The sequence below is a fragment of the Siniperca chuatsi genome, linkage group LG3 (genome assembly GCF_020085105.1).
Source record: "Siniperca chuatsi isolate FFG_IHB_CAS linkage group LG3, ASM2008510v1, whole genome shotgun sequence".
Taxonomy (NCBI): Eukaryota; Metazoa; Chordata; class Actinopteri; order Centrarchiformes; family Sinipercidae; genus Siniperca; species Siniperca chuatsi.
In genome coordinates this window covers 24,484,841-24,506,381 of record NC_058044.1, presented here as the reverse complement: position 1 = coordinate 24,506,381, position 21,541 = coordinate 24,484,841, and the positions used below count along the sequence as shown (strand labels likewise).

The following is a 21,541-nucleotide window of genomic DNA, read 5'->3' as shown; positions in this document are numbered from 1 at the left end:
ACATAGCTAGAACTGAAAAAATAATTCAGGATGGGAAAGCTGGTGCAGCATAAAAGGATGCTGCATTAAGCCCACCCACCCCCGTGAAATTGAGGGAGATGGTAGGTTCCGCCCAAGCCAATGGCTGTTTAAATACCAGATAGAGAGAGGGCTCTGCGTAATACTGGTGCAGACAGAGCCACACCCACTTTACAGGGGTCTGATGGAATCAACAGAGTGAATACATCTGATGAGTGTATGTGTTTTGACTGGGATTATTGAGAGGGAACCACAAGAAAAAATAATAATGCATCTATTCATACTTATTTCTCCCTATACTAAAATAATGATTAATTCTGTGTAATACTTAAAGATTAAGTTGATACTTATATGAATAATTCATAAATATATCATTCATAATAAAAAATAATAATCAATATGTTCTGAGGATCAGAGGGTTGCTTTCTGTGAGCAGAAACTAAGTAAATACTCAGTTTTCCTAGATTATTAGGGCAACCACAAAGATTGTTTTTCATCTCATATCATTTCATTCTAATCAAGATCCAATCAGGACAAAGAACTTTCCAATTCATTTTCCAGTGAACTCCGTTGTGCTGTGATGATCCACAGTCATTCTACACCGAGTCATCAGTTCACTGTCTTGTCTCTGTCCATCCATGCCTTTGCAGTTGCTAGATACAGCAGTTTTCTTACAATCAAATATTAACCATCTCATTAATTTTTCAACCACAAATTGACTCTTTCCAGGTCAAATGCTGCACGCAAGAGACAGTGGAGACAGAACTTTTGCCATCTGCTATATCCCATTTCTTCCTGCACTTTGCAAGCATTTGTTAGTTCCTGCAAAATAAAATCTTTGAGGGCAGCACATCTCAATGAAACATATCAGGTTTAAGTGGAAATCTTATCACCCTCTCCAGGAATGGTACAACCAGTTGAAGTTAACAGGCCAGTACCATAACAACATAACTAAAAATACTGCAAGGAATAGGTTATAAAGGAAGTAATGTCTCAAGTACTTTGCCCAACATAACAAGCAAAGACGTGACAAGGGCTACGTCTGTGAGTCACCTGCCAATAATAAAATCAACACTCCAGACATCATATCACCTGGATGATTGATATGAACCTTAAATTAACTATAATAACTAACTATTAACACATTCATGAGGGGCAGTTTGTTTCAAAACACAGGCAATAAAGTACAGTTTGAATAAAATCTTGATGAAATCAACTCAACCCGCTACTGTAACTCAATGTGAGGATATAATAAGCACCATATCAGCAGTTCAAGTCCCTGCAAACTGAGAGCTGATATCACTGGTCAATGTTTCTCTGAGGAAACACCCTGAAAGGTAATTTGTCACACTGGTTTGGCACACAGCGTCCACAGAAATACAGCCCTGCACAACAATCACGTAGTGCTTGTTTTTATCGTAGAAAGGGTTTCAGTCGTAGTCATCTGGACACTGTTTTCAGAATCAAGACGTTTCGACTCCCATCCGGAAGTCATTCTCAATTGTGAAGAAATGGGATGGGAACTAGAAATTTAAGCTAGTCTGTGTTACATAAGCCCTGCCCTCAAGAAGGAATATACCTGAGTATCTGTTGATTAGCTAGTTTCACCTGAAACTGACCTAATTGTTTCATGATGGCCCAGTAATCAGTAATCAGGCCTATTGTTTTCTGGTTTCCTGATTACTGATTACTGGGCCATCATGAAACAATTGAGAATGACTTCCGGATGGGAGCCGAAACGTCTTGATTCTGAAAACAGTGTCCAGATGACTACGACTGAAACCCTTTCTACGATAGAACACTCCTGGACGAATGAGGGACTACACCGTCTTGCTTGTTTTTATGACCTAATATATAAACCATCAACCAAGATTAGACATGCTCTACATGTAGTCCGCCAACTCCCTACTACGAGAGCAAAACTTGCTGATTTGATGTACTCCTTGTTGTTGATATTTTGTTTTGTTATTTTAGGTGTGGCTTAAAAATGTCCTTAAACGCTTCCTCGGAGCACTGGTTGTGTTATTCAATGGAATGTGATTTGTGGTTTATTCAGTTCCCAACTACAATCACATAAGGCTTTAAAACTGTGTTTCACAGAGACAAAATATTTATGCTTTTTTACCAATTATTTATAGAAATAAATAACAAAATAACACAATTAATTATTTTTCCAGTCAATCTTTTCAATGAACAAATATGCTTGTGTGCAACTACTGAAACTGAGAAGTTGTGAAGACAAATAGTAACAGCCAAGCATTAAAAAAACATTCTGGTGCTGAACAGGTAGCATACAGTGGGTTTGTCAAGAGCTTTTTCACTGAAAACAGCTGCTTGCTGTGACTGGAAATAAGGCTGAAGAGAGCGATGAGACGTTGTGGGCTGTAAAACCAAAAGCATTAAAACACTCAAGAGAGCTGAGGGGACTCCCGAGTTAGGGGTGGGTTCATCACTATGAGACATAGTCATTTGATGTATTGTTAATATAAAAATACTGATTATCGCAGCTTTAGCAATCATTTGGGTGGTGTGCCACAGATTGTGCATGGTACTAAAATATGTAGCGATTGCTATATAACACTGATGAGTATTTATTTCAATCATAGAAAGGACCGGAAAAAGTGTTAAATAAATAAATAAATAACAGGACACATGCAAACGCACTTTGCAAGACTGGAATTAAAACACAAACAGATGGAACAGAGAAGGAAGCAGTGAGTCAACCAGACTAAAGAACATGAACAACAAACAACACCATATGCCACCTGCCAAAAGAGTCAAACACTGCAGCATGGCACAATCTGCATGGACCAGGTTAGTCTGTCCTGGTCCTGATAGAAACATGTGGCTTGGCATCAGCTGGGTACAGCCTATCTAGCATTATGGGGACGCAGCCATACAATCTCATGAAATCCTATCACTATAATGCAAGGTCATCAGGAGTAAGGGACATCTTGGAATAAAGTTCAGATCAGCAGATCTTTCCTGACAAACTGGTAAAAGTAAGTTATTCTGTATTATTTGATACACCTGCATTGTCGCTCTTATTATATACTTCAACTGTAAATACAGTAGGGGAAATACAGTACAATGAACTGAAACACAATGTACTGTAGATTATGAGGGAGATTAACATGGGCAAGCACAAGTTTCTGTTACAAAGCATTCAGAGTTGTGTGCAAAAGTGTTTGCCCCCTTCCTTATTTCTTATTTTTTTGCATGTTTGTCACACTTAAATGTTTCAGATCATCAAACAAATTTAAATATTAGTCAAAGAGAACACAAGTAAACACAAAATGCAGTTTTTAAATGAAGGTTGTTATTATTAAGGGAAAACAAAATCCAAACCTACATGGCCCTGTGTGGAAAAGTGATTGCCCCCTAAACCTAATAACTGGTTGGGCCACCCTTAACAGCAACAACTGCAATCAAGCCTTTGCGATAACTTGCAATGAGTCTTTTACAGCGCTGTGGAGGAATTTTGGCCCACTCATCTTTGCAGAATTGTTGTAATTCAGCCACATTGGAGGGTTTTCGAGCATGAACTGCCTTTTTAAGGTCCTGCCATAGCATCTCAATAGGATTTAGGTCAGGACTTTGACTAGGCCACTCCAAAGTAGTACCACAGAGCAAAGTTTCTTAACCTTTTCAGATATCATTACAAAGTAAATATAGCAGATATTTGCACATTCACACTGTGTGTTAAATGTTACTTGTCGCTAACCGAACCACTGATTTACTGGCTTTGCATCATGAATGTCAAACTGTTGTGAAGTGAAGCTCTCTATATATAATCCATTACTAAAAAGGGTCTTTAAAAGGTGATTTTAAACATTTAATACACTTCAAATGACTACAGAGCAGAACCTCTAAGACTCGCTGATCAACCCTCCATTTTAAATCTCAGAGCAGATCACAGTGTTTCAGGGAGGAGGTCACTAAAATGATGAAAAATGATCACTCATACACAAAAACTACAAAATCAAGCCTTATAGAAATTAATCAGAATCAGAATCAGAAATACTTTATTGACCCCCAAGGGGAAACTCTTTAATTAAGGTGTGGAAAGGCCTGTCACGATAATTACTTTATCGACTTATCGAGGTCAGCAAAAATTATTGAGGTTATGTCCATATATCGCACAATATTGCCCGTTGTCACCAACATTTTAACAAACATGATGCCAGAATAAACAGCAGGGTTTTCCCTACATTATAAGACTTGGGCACAAGCGCCTAAGCCGAATGTAACAGAAAAAAGTCTAGGCTGAGTCTGAGACACGTTTGGCTGTCATTTCTGGTCGCTCTGCTTCTGTCCTCTCGTCGTCTGCTCACCATGGGCGGGGCTCAGGCAGCTTAAAAGTTAATTGCTCTTTCAAAGGGTGTACTTGCATTATTATGCTATTATATTATCGTTATAATATAATATCGTGGCAAAAATGGGCTTAAAATGACAATGATATCGTTTATTGCAATTTTTTCTGGGACAACATTATCGTCCAACAAAAGTAGTTATCATGACAGGCCTAGGTGTGGATGCACACAACCTCCCATCACCCCACAAGTCTAGACAACCTATGCATCTAATTATAAACCCTTTCTGGGTTGGTGTGGCAACTGACTTGCCAACAATGTGGCCACTGGGATATGCCGTCTGCAGCCATCCAGTGGAAACTGCTTAGGAAGCCAAGTGACGGCAGGTTAATTGGCTTGGTGACATTTGACATCTGTGACTCAAATGGGGCTGAGTGTGTAGAGGAGAGAGGAGGGGAGATTAGGTTTCACACACGCAGGTCATTACAAAAACATACACACTTAAGTTCATTTTCATTTCTGTGCAAAATACGAGAATAAAAGGAAAAGGCAATATTATCCTACTGATCAACTATTTTCACTATCAATTAACCCACCAATTAATTTCTTGATTAAATCGATCAATTATTTAGTCTATAAAAATGTCAGAAAATATTGAAAAATACCCACCACAATTTCCTAACACCTAACGTGTCATCATCAACTTGCTTGTTTTCCCTAAACAAATACAAAACAGTTTACTGTAGAATAAGATAAAGAAAAACAGCAAATCTGTGAAATTGAGAAGCTGGAACAAAAGAAGGTTTAGCTTTTTTGCTGGATAAATTACTTAAATGATTATTCGATTATCAAAATAGCTGCAGATTATTTATCTGTTGATTGACTAATCGATTAATCGACTAATCTATCAGTGACTGCTTCTCAGGGTCAGTCTAGTAAAATGCCTTCTCACAAGAATCCTAAAACACATCTTATGATATAATGTGGCAAACCCTAAAAAACATCTCAACAGGTAATTGTAGGTAGAAAATATAGTGTTTACAAAGGTTTCATGTGTACTGTATTTTTTCTACTTGTGAATGTATTTCAATAACCCAATCTGCACTTGGAGGTGCAACCATTTAAAGGAATAGTTCGGCATATACAGTAAGCAGAAGCCCATAGCCACAACAACCTATTCTGCAGTTATTTATGCACTGTGATGATGATGATAACAAAATAAAGTCATGTTATTATAATTAATTCTCCAGAGGAGCTGGTCTACATCACAATGAAGCCTTGGGTGAAATAGGGTAAAAAAATAACAACAACATGAAGTGAACAAGTGAATGCACATGATATATCAGGGATACATTCACTAATGAGATGAATGACATCCCTTGATTCATTTCCCTTTTTAAATTTATAGAAATCACAAACAAAGAGATGTACAATAGGCGAAGAGAAGGAGTTTACATAGTTAAGGAAACACCTTTAAAGCTTTGACACCATCAAGAACAGTTCTTCAAATCACTATTAGCAAAGATCCCTATTTTTCTCATTCAGTGCTTGGAACATGAAGCCCAGTATGAAGGCAGCAAAAAAGCAAAAGAAACCAATGTATGTATGAAAACACTGCAAGCAAATGCCCTGAAATCAGGGGAAATTTGGGGAACATGAAATGGAGCTTAATTTCAATAACGCTCACATACCTGACACAGGTAATTTCATCACTACATACTATACTGTATGTAATGTGTAAATAAACCAATAATACAGTACTCACAGAAGTACTTAAGCGTCTCTTCAATCTGCTCATGTGTGAGTCCCAGAGCGACTTCAGGTGGCAGCAGAGGGGTGTGCAGCCAGTCGTCATTGTCGTATCCAAACACACTGTCTGCTCGAAGAGTGTAGTTGGGCTGACCCTCTGACAGGAGGCTCACTATCTCCAGCTCTGGCAGGTCTGAACAAAGGTCTGAGTGTGTGGAGTGTTTGTTTGAACATGTGTGCATTTGTATAAAGATTCATGGGTGTATGGGTTTATGTATGAGGAGAGAAAAAAACACAAAATGAGATAGCAGCACTTTAACAACCACAACTAGGCTGACATCTCACCTGCAATGGCACACTGCCCTCTACTGATAAATCTATGAACCTACATTGTTCTCTTACTCATAAGTGTACACTGAATTAACCTTTGGTGCTTGGTATTATAACATATAAGTAATTTGCAGATTGATGAGTAAGTGAAGTTTTCATTTGCATGTCATAGACAAGGCACTCATTATTTATAATTATCTTTTAAAAGATGGATTTATGCCTCCTTTGTGACTTACCTGTTAAAGTTGACACATCGTGGCGGGGCTGTTGTTCCAGGTCCCTGAGGTTCCCAGGTGAAGCAAGATGAAGAGGCTGCGGGGCCACATCCAGGGCCCCCGGCGCCTCCCCCTGCCCCTCATGGAGGGAGAAGGCTGACTGGGAGTCCAGGTAGGCCTGTGGGGGCCAGGAGGGAGAAGAAAGAGGAGCAGGAGGAGAAGAAGAGGAGTGAGAGGGGGCAGGGTGGGACAGCTTGACTGGGGCTGGAGGGTTCAGGGTGAAGGCAAACTCAGAGCTGGGTGTCCCTCTGTGGGACTGAAGCCCCCTGGTGGCTCAGGGAGACAACGCAGGCTTCCAGGGCATCAGGCTCTGATTGGCTGAGAAGGTAATGACTAGAGAAAGTAAAATACAAAGAGGAAGAGAGGGAAGAAAAGAGAGTAGAAACATTAGAATGGTACAGGAATTATAGCTTTAATATAGGGCTACACAATACTGATAGAAGTTCTTTTGCTGAATATTGCAATTGTGTCATTTACAGTACTGTATGCCTAGACTACAATATGGTGTGACAACAGTTTGTTTTCAGTCATCAGATTTTCAGCAAATATCTAATGAAAAACTCAGACATTGCTTAACATTTACTCTGTGGGAATATAATGAAAGTTTTTGTTTTACCAGTAACTGCAGCCTCATCTTATTTGGAAACTGAGGCGAGTGATACTTTTCTAATCTTTTTTCAATTATTTGTGCAGCCTTACTCTAACATATTGTATATCTGTAATAAAACTAGTGAAGAAAGTGTCATATCATTATTATAAAAAACAGCAACTCCAATGACACCCTATATGTTCATTGCATAGCTTTATATATAAAAAAAAAAAATATAATATATATATATATATATATATATATATATATATATATATATATATATATATATATATATATATATATATATATATATATTTTTATTTTTTTTTTTTTTTAAATATACTCCTCATAAATTTTAAGGTAATTAATTTCACAACCAACCAACACGGGCAAAATAAATATACTGAACAGCACTGAATAACACTTGTTACCTAGGCTACAGTTTCTAATACATCTAATCATGTAAGTAATTGAGATTCATTTATTTTTCAAAAGATGTGAACTCTCCCAACATCAAACCTTTTGTTTGATCAAAGAGCCTTTCACTATAAGCAAAGCCGGGCCTGGCCTTCTGTCTGTGTATTAGGGTCACAACGATAGAGTTACCACAGGCTGAAGCAACACACGGATCAGGTTCCTCAGCATAACTGTAACCTTGTGTACTAAAAACATACACAGCACGGCAGTACATGCTATATGAATTACACACAGAACCGTTAACACCAGTAGCTACAGCTAGGTGTAGAGTGTGTCTTATTCCATATAGTATAAAGCAAAATGTCTGCACTGAACTGATCTGTGACTGATTCAGTATTGTACCATTTATGCCACCCATTTTAAATATTGCCCAATAATATACACATATGGAAAAGAAGAATTTGAATATGTATATATGTAAGATTTACAGTCTTTGCATTTGAACACACACTCACTTGCCAGTTTATTAGGTACACCTAGCTAAAACTAATGCACTTTAATGCACCCTATTTATATTAATGAGGGTAGGCTAAATAACAGAAACATACAGTTGCATCAACAACTCTCTAAAACAGCCTCAACAAAAACTGAATATTATAACCTTTGTTCTAGAGAAATTCTTAGGTTCTTAATAAACGTCTACCAACGTATCTGTGAATGCAAGTTTCTTTTATTGTGTACACAAGACAGAAAGACATGAAAATCTCACAACAGAATGTGCAGTCTTTCAGTTGTCCCTTCCCATCTTTCTTATAATAAGTGAAAAACATCTCACACACCAACTTGACCTTCATATAATTTGGACACAATCTCGCCAGTTGATGCATACACACACACATAGGCTTTGCTATCTATCCAGCTCAGGGTGAAACAATTATAATCTGTTCCACGACTTCTCAGAGCAATCACACTTACTTTCACATGACAGCACTTTGCTTGCTTACAGAACTCAGTAAAATTGTACTCTAACACAATAAGCTGTTAGTACTTTTTGATTAACTGTTACAATATTATAAACCTTTGAGCTGTTAAGTCACAATTTATCCCCTACACATTCATGAAGGTCACTGCATTAGATTTAGCTAGGTGTACCTAATAAACTGACAACTGAGTGTATAATGTATGTAGTTTTGTCTTTGAAGATAAAAGTAACCTACAAACGTATTTAATACAATTTTATATAATATCTATATTATACCTCCATATTTTCACACTATAAAGGCAACCATAAATGTGGTAATATACAATGACACAATAACAATACACAACAAGCATAAACACATAATGTTGTGTGTACGGAAGTGAACATAATCATTTAAAGGTAATAATAATTAAAATAATAATAATAGTAAGTATTAAATATGTAACATTTCCGCATTAAAATGTCATATCCCCTTTACCCCCTCTAGTTGCTATAACTTCCGGGGGAAACACGGTATACGTCAGAGAGTGAGGAAGGAAGTCTGCGAACCTGTGTTGCACAGTATACCGATACTAGAAAGGTATCGTGATACCCTGCGGTTAAAAACGGTACTATACCCCATTTTATAAGAACTGGTACTTTAAGAATGAGTGTTAAATATGGCATTATTTCGATACATAGCCGACAGTCAGGGCAAGCCCACGGACACCACAAAGCCCGTCTGTAAAAGATGTTTTAAACTCACGCAGACCAAGGGAGCCAACACGTACAGCTTGGCAAAGCATCTTGCCAACAGACATGCCGACCTGTTCAAGGAATTCAAAGAGCGACAAGTTAGCGAATGATAGATAACATAATTACATTCCCTCAAATATAAGTCAAACGAGTGTGATTTATTTTGTGGCAAGCAAACTTTTTTCACCAACGGAGTTTAACGAGGCAATTAAGGGAAAGAGGTTTAATTTGGCTTTAGCTTTTTAACTAACTTACCATGTTATAAACATCTCTATATGCAAACGCAACAATTACCAACCAACAAAAACATGGGGTGATTAAGGTCCACTGGTAGCGTTAACTTTACCAAAACTTGCAAGCTGCTAAAACCTCCGCCAAGGAGGTGTATTGAGTCATTTGTGTTCAGTCTACTTTAGTGCACTACTGTGGTGTGCAGGGCCTACCATTACTTTTCCTGATGTTTTATTTATTTGACATGGTATCATTTCAGTGTCGGTATCAAGATATTTAGGCAGGTATCGTATCAAAGTCATAATTTTGGTATCGTGACCACACTACGGCGAACATGACTAAACGTAACGTGAATAAAACATGATTTCTGTCTGAGTCACGTCAGACAGATTTTTATCTGCAATGGTGGTTGTTTAACAATGAAGACAACAACTCCCATGATCCCATGCTACTTCATGACATCATCAAACTACGTCTTATACGTAGTTTGACGCTTATAACATGTTCTGAATCTTGCAGATTTTTTATATAGATAATAAAAATATTCTCACACGGTTCAAAAAGCCGTGTATTATTGTTACAATAATGCTCTTCTCATAAATTCAAGTCACGTAAAGGCTTCATGCTTTACCCAGGCTGGTAACAAAAGGACACTTGATACCTTGACCCAGTTATTGCAGTCAATAAAACATGCTGGCCAGAGGGCAAAGGTTTAGGCCCAATTAAAGCAACAGCTACTAGCCTATCGCGGTAAGAATAGTGCACATACACAGCTGAGAACACATCATAATACACCCACTTGATTACACATGAATGAACCCCCCAGCACCAGTATCACTATCATCACCAGAAGCCCATTATTTCCCTTTATCCTCGTTGGTCTCCTCTGCTCTCCACTGCACAATCCATCCAATCAGCTGAGTGTGTTGGTTTGTGGCCAACACTTCCCCATCAGTCCTCTCTCTCTTAAACCTGTCAGAGGAGTCACACCACCTGCATACACTTCAGCTTTTATATTCACCCCCATCAGACAGACCATTTCTGGCAGTAATCTATGTGTGTTGTGAGGAGGGTAAAGGTTCTCACTTACACTTGCCCACAACAGAATGAAATTCACTTCACATAGATTAATTTTGTGGGTATAAAAATACCTTAATTTCACAGGCACACAAAACAAAAGCTATGAGCTACTCATGGAGAGAAAAAAAAACAGGCATGTTGAAGCTTTTCACATTAACACTCTGTCAGTTCCAATTTAGCAATGAGTGAAACACACTGTTGGTTTGTTAATCATACAGCCAAGCGAGACCCTGTCGGCTACTTAAGGGTGACACTAGGAGACATGGTTATTAGCCATCTCTGCCTCATTTGTATTCTCATCTTTTTACTGTACTAGGCAGGATGCCAGAGAAAAAACAAACAAACTGTCATTCATACAGAATATAATAGAGCTGCAGAGAAGATTAGAGCACCAACTTCTGTGATCAGAATTACTGGCCAAAACAGACTTAAAATGCCATCAGGGGTTTTTGAAAGTGCATTGTAGCCAGAATCAATGTGACATTAATCTAATAAAATAATAACAAAATGAATCACTACTACTGAATGAACTACAGTAAGAAAGGCTGGTGTTTCATGCTACTGGCTTGAAGTCACGTCTGCCTTTGACCTTGGAGCCTGGACTGGACTTGAGCTGAACACAACAGAGGTAAAAAGGGTTTCAAAAGCTCTGCGTTGGTACTCTGAGCAAACAATGCCCTTCCAGGAGGGTGTGTACGTGAGCAGAGGCACACAGGAGTGAAAGAGAGAAGGAGGGAGGAGGGAGGAGGGAGGAGGGGGAGGGAGAGAGGATGCACTAAAGGGGATGAAGGAGGGGTGCATTTGAGACATGGGAACTTAGTCACTAGCAACTAGTCAAAAGGCTCTTTTCTTTTGACCTCTTCTGTAACTAGCCAAAGGGATCTACAACTCTGAACTTATCACTGCTCAGAAAACTGAAAAACTGTCAGTAGTTCATTTATGCAGCAAAGCACCAAATTATCTACTGTGATTGGGATGTTGTAGCAGTTTTGGTCATTTTAAACATATAGAAATTAGAAAAATATGAAGTACAACAGCATATCTTAAAACTTAAAATGACATGTAGAGGAATTCAGGTCAGTTAACTCTAAGATCCGTTAAGCAAATGCTTCTTAAAGTTAACAAATACATGTCATATAATTTGGCACACCGACAACTTACTGTAGCTTTGGTCCAAAAAGCTGAAACCAATTAGTTTAAAAGCAGCCAATTTTAATGAACTTTTCATTAATTAAATGAATATCTGGCAGTCAGCGTGCCCTTGGTTTTTAACTTGTTCATATGCTTTCACAAGTCCTTGTACCAAATTATGATAGGAGAGCTTCCGTGTGATGCAAAATAATAAGAGGTGGATTAAATGGAATGAAAAGAAACGTAAAAACACATTCTCTGTTTTGTCTCAACTCAACCTAAAAGAGCATGCAGTAAATCCTTGCTTTCATAACTTACAGGGCAGTCTACAGTACATCCGTTCTCCAAGGTTATCAATATAAGAGGAGAGTGACACAATATTTGATAGAAAATGAGACTGCCTTTGAATTTGTTTACTTCTTAAAAATCTACAAGAACATCTGTAAGATTAACAATAACAGCAACTAGGGCCATAGCTTAAAGTGCTTTAAATCCCTTGAGGTGCAAATAAACTCACTTAACTCCAGCATGCATCACAAAACATAACCTTCAGGACACTGCAGAATAATGCTAACATGGTCTGGATAATTGCAGCCATTTAATGACTGAATGTCATTAGAGAGTTTTACAGGCCGGGCTAAGAGGCTGTGCATTACAGAAATGCTTTGAGATATTCTGTTCTTCTGCACTGTTGAACATAAACAACTTTTGGAAAATATGTCATGTAATACTATATCATGATATAATGATCATGTAAATGATGTAACCATCTTACAATACTGTGTGACATATCAAAGCTAGCACAACAGAAAATCATCAAACTTTAAGTTCTTCAAAATCTCTAATTCCACTGAATTTAACAACATCATCTGACTTCATCAGACTGGATTAAATATTTGAACCTAATCAGCTAAAAGGAGATGACCCAACAGAGCGTCTAGAGTATGTTATAGTCCAGAGATAAGCGGGCATGCATCATTTCACGATCTGAGCACACCATTAGGTCCACAAACAACCTGCAACCTGCTTGCACCCACACACTCTGCATCACAAGACATTTATGGACCAATCAAACTGCAATATGATGTTTAACAAGTAATGCATGTCTATCCGTGTTGCCAACTAATGCGATATTCTGCTGCTCAGGTCACAATATCTGTGACATTCACACAGGACTGAACAATCACATTGATCCTTTATTCAATCTTAATCCAACCAAGGCAGGCAAAAATGTAAGAATAAATTATTAGTGAAAAGAGAAAAATAGAGAAAAATATACTGAGTTAATAGCTCTGTATATCTTCACATTTATTACTGGCCTGCAAAATTTAGATGTAAATAAAATCACACACATTATACAACCAAATAACCATATAAACACAAATCTGTCTGAGAAAAATAATGTTGCATACAGTGTAATAAATCACCCAACTCTGAAACCCTTTAAAACCTTTAGATTGCTATTATTAAATCCAGTTAGATTTAGCCATAACCAGAGCACAGATTCAAGGAATACATTCAGGGGAACCTTATCAAAAATGTTTATCTATGTTATGGACTGTGTAAACAAAACTCTCAAATTTTAATATGGGAATTTAAAAATCCTGTATCGGTTGGGTTACAGAACTATGAACCACAACTTCATTGTCCATGTCATCACTAACCAGCTACACACAGCCAAATAAACATCTGTCCTGCGGTGACACCGGTGTTCAGTCAGACCAGCAGTTATAATCCCACTGATGACATCATGCACTCATTATTGAAAATGGCAGTTGTTCTGAAGCACCGGACTCAATCATAGCGTTGAATTAGGAGAATTGTTTGATTAACCATTAACTACCCATACGTTCTTTGCCAAGTTTCCATAAAAGGACAAGTCTATTAGTCATTCCGTGATATCAACCATAAAGCTGACTGAGGAAACATCTGAGAAAGAAAGGATTTTAAGCTCTAATACGCAGCAGTACAGCCTTGTGTCATCTCGCCACATGGCCATGGATCACTTTCATACAACAAAGATATGTTGTAAAATGATATCTGTCCTGATATCTGTTATATAATACAACATCTTTTTTTAAATATCAGGCTCAGGTCAGCACAATGCAAACACAAAGCGGACATCATGACAAAAGACAGGATATGATGACTGATGCAAAACAAGTATTGAAGTTCGCCACATTAAAGAGAGCTGGAAAGGCTTGAGAAATGGACTGATATAGACGAGGTGGCTTAGATGAAACCCCGGAGAATGGGAGGAAAGGGTAGAGCTGCAACTAATGATGATAATGATAACTAAAGATAAATACTGGTCAACCTGTCAATCATGTTATTGAAACAATCGAATAATCATCTAGTCTACAGAATCATAGAAAACATTGAAAAATTCCCAAAACAATTTCTCAGAGCCCAAGGTGACGTCTTCAAATTGCTTGTATTTAACCAACAAACAGTGCAAAACTCAAAGATGTTCAGTTTACAATAATATGAAAAGCAACAAAGCCTCACACTAGAGAAGCTGGAACCAGTGAATGTGTGATAAGTGACAATTAGTCAATTATTACATTTTTATGTGATTAACTGACTAATTTCAGTACTAGGAAAGAATATGGTGTTCAGATGAGGGGGACGAGAACAAATGAGAAAGAGAGCCTAACAGCTAGACAGCATTAGACATAGAGATAAAATAGACAAACAGGAGGAAAAGAGCATGGGAAACAAACAACAGGCCGGTATACAGAGGGCCTTAACATGAGCAAGAATGTCACCCTGACAACTGGGAGAGCTATATGTGGACAGCAACTCCACATGAAAAGAAAGTGGTCACAAAAACCCAAATACCAATTACTCACTCTCTAAAGGGCAATCTGCTCTATTCACTCAACATGCGGCCCTTCAAATCTGCTGCAGGAGCTGTAAGGGACATGCACAACTTTGATTCAAAACGTCAGACCCATATTCCAACTTAATCACCCTGTAGATCTTGAGCTTTGGGCAGGAATAACAACTTGTCTAATGCTAAGTGAAAGATTAGGCTAATGTACAACAGAGAGCCAGCCTGCTGAGACTGCCATGACCTTTAAAACAGAAATGTGACTGACAGATCAAGAGGCAAGGTTGAAATAATTATTCCATGCTGCAAATTCCCATCAGTACTATCGAAAGCCTGTATGTGCTCCCAGTGAGACGACAAGCAGGATTCACACTTTAAAGAGTGCTAAAACAAGAGATTATTTCAGATGGGGGCAATCTGGAGCCCTGGTTGAAGCTCAATCAGTTTTTTTTGTATTATAAAATACATCTCGTTTAAACACATCAAGTTGTCTTTTTCATTTTTAAGAAAACTTTTTATTCGACCTCAGCTGCAAAGTTCCCTGAATTTAAGCACTTTTACTTAAGAGACCACAACCCAGAGCTGAATATGTATCTGAAATCTAAAAAAACAAAAACAAATAAACAATGGAGGCCAAACCACACATAACATATTAACTACCTAACGTTTACACCAGATTAGACTGTTGCTCAGCTGTATTGCATTCACTTTGATGCAGGTTACTGTACACCACTAAGTGTCCTTGAGACACTCTGAAATGACAGAAAGCATTTCTCCACACACTTTGGGGCCATTCTCAACTTTAAAAGTTCTTTAAGGAGCACAAGATGATTTACTCATGCTTACTTCATGGGAAAAAATATGTATTTACGCTGTACACATTTTACACCACATCTGTTTCTAGATTTGTTTCTCTATTCTTTACCTATTAGCCTCTGATAATTGATTAAATTAAAAAACAGAAAAGATTAAAAAAAATATTTCAGGGTACAAACTCTTAAGTCATGTTATGTGTTATGTTATAAGTCCCATCATACAAATGCTCGAATTAGGCATTCTTATGTGTTGTGATCAGAAACAGCTGAACATTAAACAACAACAAACAGAAAATAAAAAGGGAGGCCTCCCTCACTTTGTGACATCTGACAGTTCAGAGATGAATACAACAGTCAGAACAGAAAATTAAATTGCCTCGGGACAACTAATCAGCAGGGTTGGTCCAAAAGTACAAAGAGACAAGCCTAAAGCAAAATTTAAAAATCACCATGACTAATTCAACTAAGACAAAATGATCAACAGACTTAAATAGCATAGGGCAATAAATCCATCCATCGAGTATATACATCACTGTTTTGCACACAAAACAGCCCAATTAGGCAGACAAAATCCTTTTATTTAGTTCAGTCATGTTGACATGACAAGTACCAGGAGGGTAGAAAAACAAACAGGTAAACGCTTCTGTGCTTGATCAAGGCTAATCAACAAAGACTGAGTACAGCAACAGACACAGAGACAGCATGCTAAATGCTAATAACACTGGACAAGCCAGTAAGCCAGAGAATTAATTAAAAAACTGAAACAGACTTACTGTGTTGCTGCAATAGTTATCTTAGCATGTGATGTTCTGCGTATATAGGGTACTGTCTCCTTTAGTGTGTGTCCATCCAATGAAATGCTCTCTGCTGCAAGTGTTGCTATACCGGCCGGCTTCTGTCCTGTCCTGAGCGTGTCCTGTCAGGAAGAGAGAGAAAGCAACAGTGAGGAGGGGTGGAGGTGGGGCTGAAGGGGGAATGAGAGAGGAGGAGGAGGGACGTACAGAGAAAAGGCGTGCTGGTTTATCATGTCGTGTGCCTGAAAAACTAATGGACAGACAGAAGCAACTCAAAAGAAGAGCACCCAAGTTATTGTACTACAGCAGGATGTCCCTCGTCATTTGGATCAGCTAAACAGTGCAAAGCTCCAGGCTCTGGTTTCTACTGTAATATTCAAATTAGATCTACACCACAGCAACAATGCCAAGTCTGTTTCCCGGCACTACTGGTCACTGATTTACAGACAGTAATCAATGATTAATTACTATCTAAAACTGAGACCTATACTAATTTGTTACAAAGACCCCATTTGACAAATCAATCTTGTGAAAGCTTTATCCTCTTGATGCGTTTTTTGGATGTTTCTTTTGTGTAACTATAACAATAAAGATTCCTCAGAGTGTCTACCTTGATATTATTTTTGGACCTTGCTTTATCTTGCATGTTTACACTTGGAAGGGATTTACAGTTTCCTGATGGCAAGTTTAGACTACATCCTGGAGGAGAGATAAAAAAAACTGGTGTGTACAGTAACTAATGTAACTTGCAGCTCACAGCTTTTGTTAAAGCTGGCTTAACTTAAAGCTGGGGGGACAAAAATCCCACTGTACTGGTTCAGTCATAATAACAAACAACATGAACACTGACAAGATATGACCACAAAACAAATATGCTATAAGCAACAAATCTATCATACTGATGTAGAGAAATTCTCCAACCTTTAAAATCTGAACAAAGACATTTGTAATTAATTCTGCTCTGCATGTTTACATTGGATTTTAGGTGAATCTTGTTTAAGGATGTTTACCAAAAAAGGGCATTGTAGTTTCTTATCTACCCTCTGCTTGTTCTAAAATAGCACCAAGACTGCCGCCTCCACTGTTATCCAACATGTAACCTGATACAGTCATGATATCACAGGAAATAGCTAAAATATTTAATTACCTCACACAAGATGTTGTCCAAAAAGTAAGGAGCTTAAATTCCTCAACTATGCTGAACCCTTTGAGCTGAATCTGTTCTTCCAAAGGAACCACCTCTACATACTGAAAATACCAGAAAACTATTTTTTAATGTAAAATGTGGCACTTGGACAGCATTTAAAGTAATCAGCTATTGAAATGGTTTTGCTTTTCAATCCCTAAGAAAAAGGACAGGGCTGCATTGCATTTTTGGTGATCAGGAGAAATTAACCTTAAAAAAAGAAAAACTGTGAAGGAAAGAAAAGAGTGAGAGAGAGCTCATGTCTCAAACTGTTTTTTTTTTTAACTTTGTTCCCTCTAACAATTGATAGTCCATTAAATTTCAGAGATTGTTATTATTCATTAATAACTAGGGCTGCATGTCGGCTGAACTTTTTCGATACTAGTGGCCATATGATACCTGCGTTTCAGTGCCAATACCATAATGAAACTTTTTTTGATACCTTACTGAGGAATATTAACATGTTTTTCAACAAAAAACTTTGTTTCATTCATTTGTCTAAACACAAGCAGACAAACAAGAACTTTCCTTATTACAGTCTAAAAAAAAATACGAGTTAAAATCAGAAACTGTCTATATGGATCTGGGCAAGCTTTCGATGCAAACTCACTACTTGACAGTTTTCAAAACTCTGTCCTACAGACACCGTATTTGATAAATACTGTTCAGTACTGTTTTATTAATAACACAAAATGAATTGAGTGCACTTATTGTTATTTATTTTAAAAGTGTTCTTTCAGGTTACGAGAGAAACAAACAAAGAGGAGAGCCCAAGGAGAAAGAAAGACTGAGACAGATTAATTACTCTTTCCCCTTGGCTGTATTACATGAAGGGTAGTCATGTGCTTCATACATCACAGTATATAATACATAACCTCATTTTAGTTTGTATTTGGGTTAGCAGTGTTTCCATTCTGCCTAAGTGATGCCAGTTCCCTACTTTAAATCTCAGTAGACTGTGTTGAATACAGAGTGAATAATGTGTGGTTTACACACACAAAGGTGCCATTCATTTCCCACCAGTTTATGTGTGTACAGAGGGTGCACCTTCTGTGAGTCTCTGCTGTCTGACTCTACAGCAAAGCTAAAGGTATACAGAAACTACTGTTACTGCAAATTCACTACCTGCAGGATTAACAAGGAGGGGATGACTTCTTTAAACCAAAGCACCCAAGTACTGGAGTCACAAGTGTTTTGACAGAGGAGGCGTTGAAGATGAGAGGTGATGTTTTTACTATAACAGGCTAATGGTTACTGGAAAAAAAGCGACTGTGTTTGACATTTTGCTGTAGAGTAACAAAAACTATGATTAAAACTCTTAATGTCAAGGGCTGAGAGTTGACCATTGGTTCTTAATTTCACTTTCAAGGCATTAAAGCTAGCTATCATTATGATAGATAACATAATAAGCAAAACCATACCGGAGAGGTCGAGCCATAAGATATCACACAAATATACCTTAAACAGCACATTTTTAATTATTAGCAACTTCTTCATTCACGTCTGACCAAAGTGTCACTAAAGTAATGATTAACTTAGTCAAAAGGCAAGTGTTTAGAAGATAGAAAAGAGGAAGAAAACAGGACAACTTGCAGCACCAACACTTCCGCTGCCGGAGGACTCCCACCCTGCAGCGTTATTATGCGGCGTTATGGAAATTTCCCCTCATCGAGTTTGGACAGTTTAAGAAACAAACACCAAAAGCGACAGATGAACAGCAGAACTGTCTCTGAAATGACAGTAGGAGATAAAGAAAAGGGAACCGATTCAACTTACATGTTTATTGCATTCGTGTCTATTCAAGGTCGTAGCCCGGCGGTGAAGTTTGCTGAAGCAAACTTGACGCTCAGCTGTCACAACGGCTGGTCTGCTCTGTGTTCCATTTGGTCATCTTGAAAGCGAGGCATCATGGGGCATGTAGTTCTTCAACGAAATGCATTTTTCTATTAGCCTTCCTTGCAGTAGAGTTTGTAGAAACTCGACCATTTGTGATAAACCTGACCATGAGACTGTCTATCAACCACTCAGAAGTCCACATAAACACGATGGCTGTAGTCTTCACTATAACGTTCCCTATATATGTTTCTACTGTAATATATATGAGAGGGTGATGGACTCGTGGAAATTAAGCAAGGCTCTATAGTAGCAGCTGGTCACATGCAAAGTATTTTAAACCAGAGAAATCACATCACACCCTGTTGATATTTTTGGTTGTACTAACTGACACAGATCGAGCCTGCACAGAGTGTGTGACAGGTGACAAACTTTCAGCGCTAACTGCTAGAGAAATACCTAAACACTATAAGTAGATGTATACATGAACGGCTGCACTGCTAATTAATAAACAAAGATTAGCTATATATATATATATATATATATATATATATATATATATATATATAGTGCTGATGATGTAGGCTACTCGCATATCTCAAGCAGACCCCCTTCCATTGGCAACAACGACCTTAACAGATTAACGTCTGTCTGATTGTTATGTGTGCCATTAAAAGAACAACTGTAAGTATTTTCAGCTGACTCTCTTGCTTTATCTGAATATTCCCAAATAGTAAGGGCACCCACATGTGACTGGATCAAATGCTGCGCTATTTTAACCCTGAGAGCCAACCACCAAGCCCGCCTGAGAATGTGCAGACACACTGTGCACCTCAAACTTTCACACACAGACATTCACACCCATCTGATCCATGCTGAGTGTTAACTGATTGTGTGAGTCTCTGTCTACCTCTAGTGGTAAAAGTCTGAATGAACAGAAAGATTGTAGTCGTAGTCATCTGGTTCAAAGATCTCTTGGTCAATTATGTGTTAACTTTTGTGGATATCTTCATTAAATGAAAAAAGGTCTAATTTTGGATACAAAAATAATAATTTACAATCAAGCTGGAAGAGTTGTATTATGGAGTGACAAAAGCTTTATGGGCCTTGAGTGGGGGTAGTTTTGTATGCTGTTTCCAAAGTTTTTTTGTTGAATTTTATGTTTTTTGTCAGTTTTACACTCATCAAACTCATGTCTAAACATGTCTTTATAGTCAAAGTACCAGTATATCTCTCTCCTGGTACAGGTGGATAACTGCAGCGCTACTGTCCATTGTTCAAAAACATTCCTCAGTGGACAGCCAAGACTACAGTGTCTGCGTGTCTTCCATTTGTGAGCGATGATTAATAATTTACCACAGTCTCAATCAATCCAGTGAGCTAGTGGTCTGCTCCAGGCCACTTCCTCTCCCAAGGACAATAGGGCCATTTCCTGCGGGGTGAGAGGCAGAGGACCAGAGAGAGCGAAACAGGCCAGTATTGTAAAGCAGGGACATCATATCTGCCCTTGGAATGAAAGAAAGATTGGAGCGTACAGTGAGATTCATGGTCTGTTAGCTGGGAGGTTACAGGGCAAGACTGGAGCCAAGTGGGCCAGACACCAGTGCAGACATTTTTTTGACCCCTGCCTAGAGGATATCCAGAAAACTTCGTTGGATGCATATCGTACTTTATAAATATATCTATGATGTGACATGTTACAGCGACAGACGAAGAGAAAGAGAACATAAGGAGAACTTCCTATAAGCTGTAAACAAGCAGCATCAAACTTATTCTAAGTGAGAGAGAAATTCTTCAATAAAAATGAATTCTTTTTATAAAAGAAATGGACATCAAAAGCTAAATATTGAATAATTGCTGAAACCAAAAAGACAGGTGTCTTTGACACAGTCAGCATGAGCTGAAGTCCCACATGAATCCCACTCTTTTAATTCCTGGCTAATTTTCAAAATAAAGATGCCGCTCTGTTCAAAACAATGGCACCATTCATATCACTGCTGCACCTGTGTCCACTAGCCAGGGATATCTGAGAAAACCAAAACAAGTCAAAGACATGCAAAATACAAGAAAAAGTAACAGTGTTGAGAGTATGAAGTTATGAAGGCACTGTCCCATTCAATGAATAGTCTAATAAACATCAAGCCCCTCAAGCAACACATGAAAACCTAAGAGTGTAATTTGGGCCTGAAGCTGTTTTTAAAGAGAGGCTGTCAGTCCACACATTCAC

General features: G+C 38.1%; 1 long non-coding RNA gene across 1 annotated transcript; it reads right to left on the bottom strand.

Annotated features, from left to right (window-relative positions):
- Positions 1-6,812: 6,812 nt before the first annotated feature.
- Positions 6,813-19,410, bottom strand: LOC122873994. Its single transcript, XR_006377551.1, has 3 exons — positions 19,258-19,410; positions 16,275-16,417; positions 6,813-7,018 (listed from the first exon to the last, which is right to left on the bottom strand). It is a non-coding gene; the product is annotated as an uncharacterized LOC122873994 (long non-coding RNA).
- Between the last annotated feature and the right edge of the window lie 2,131 nt (positions 19,411-21,541).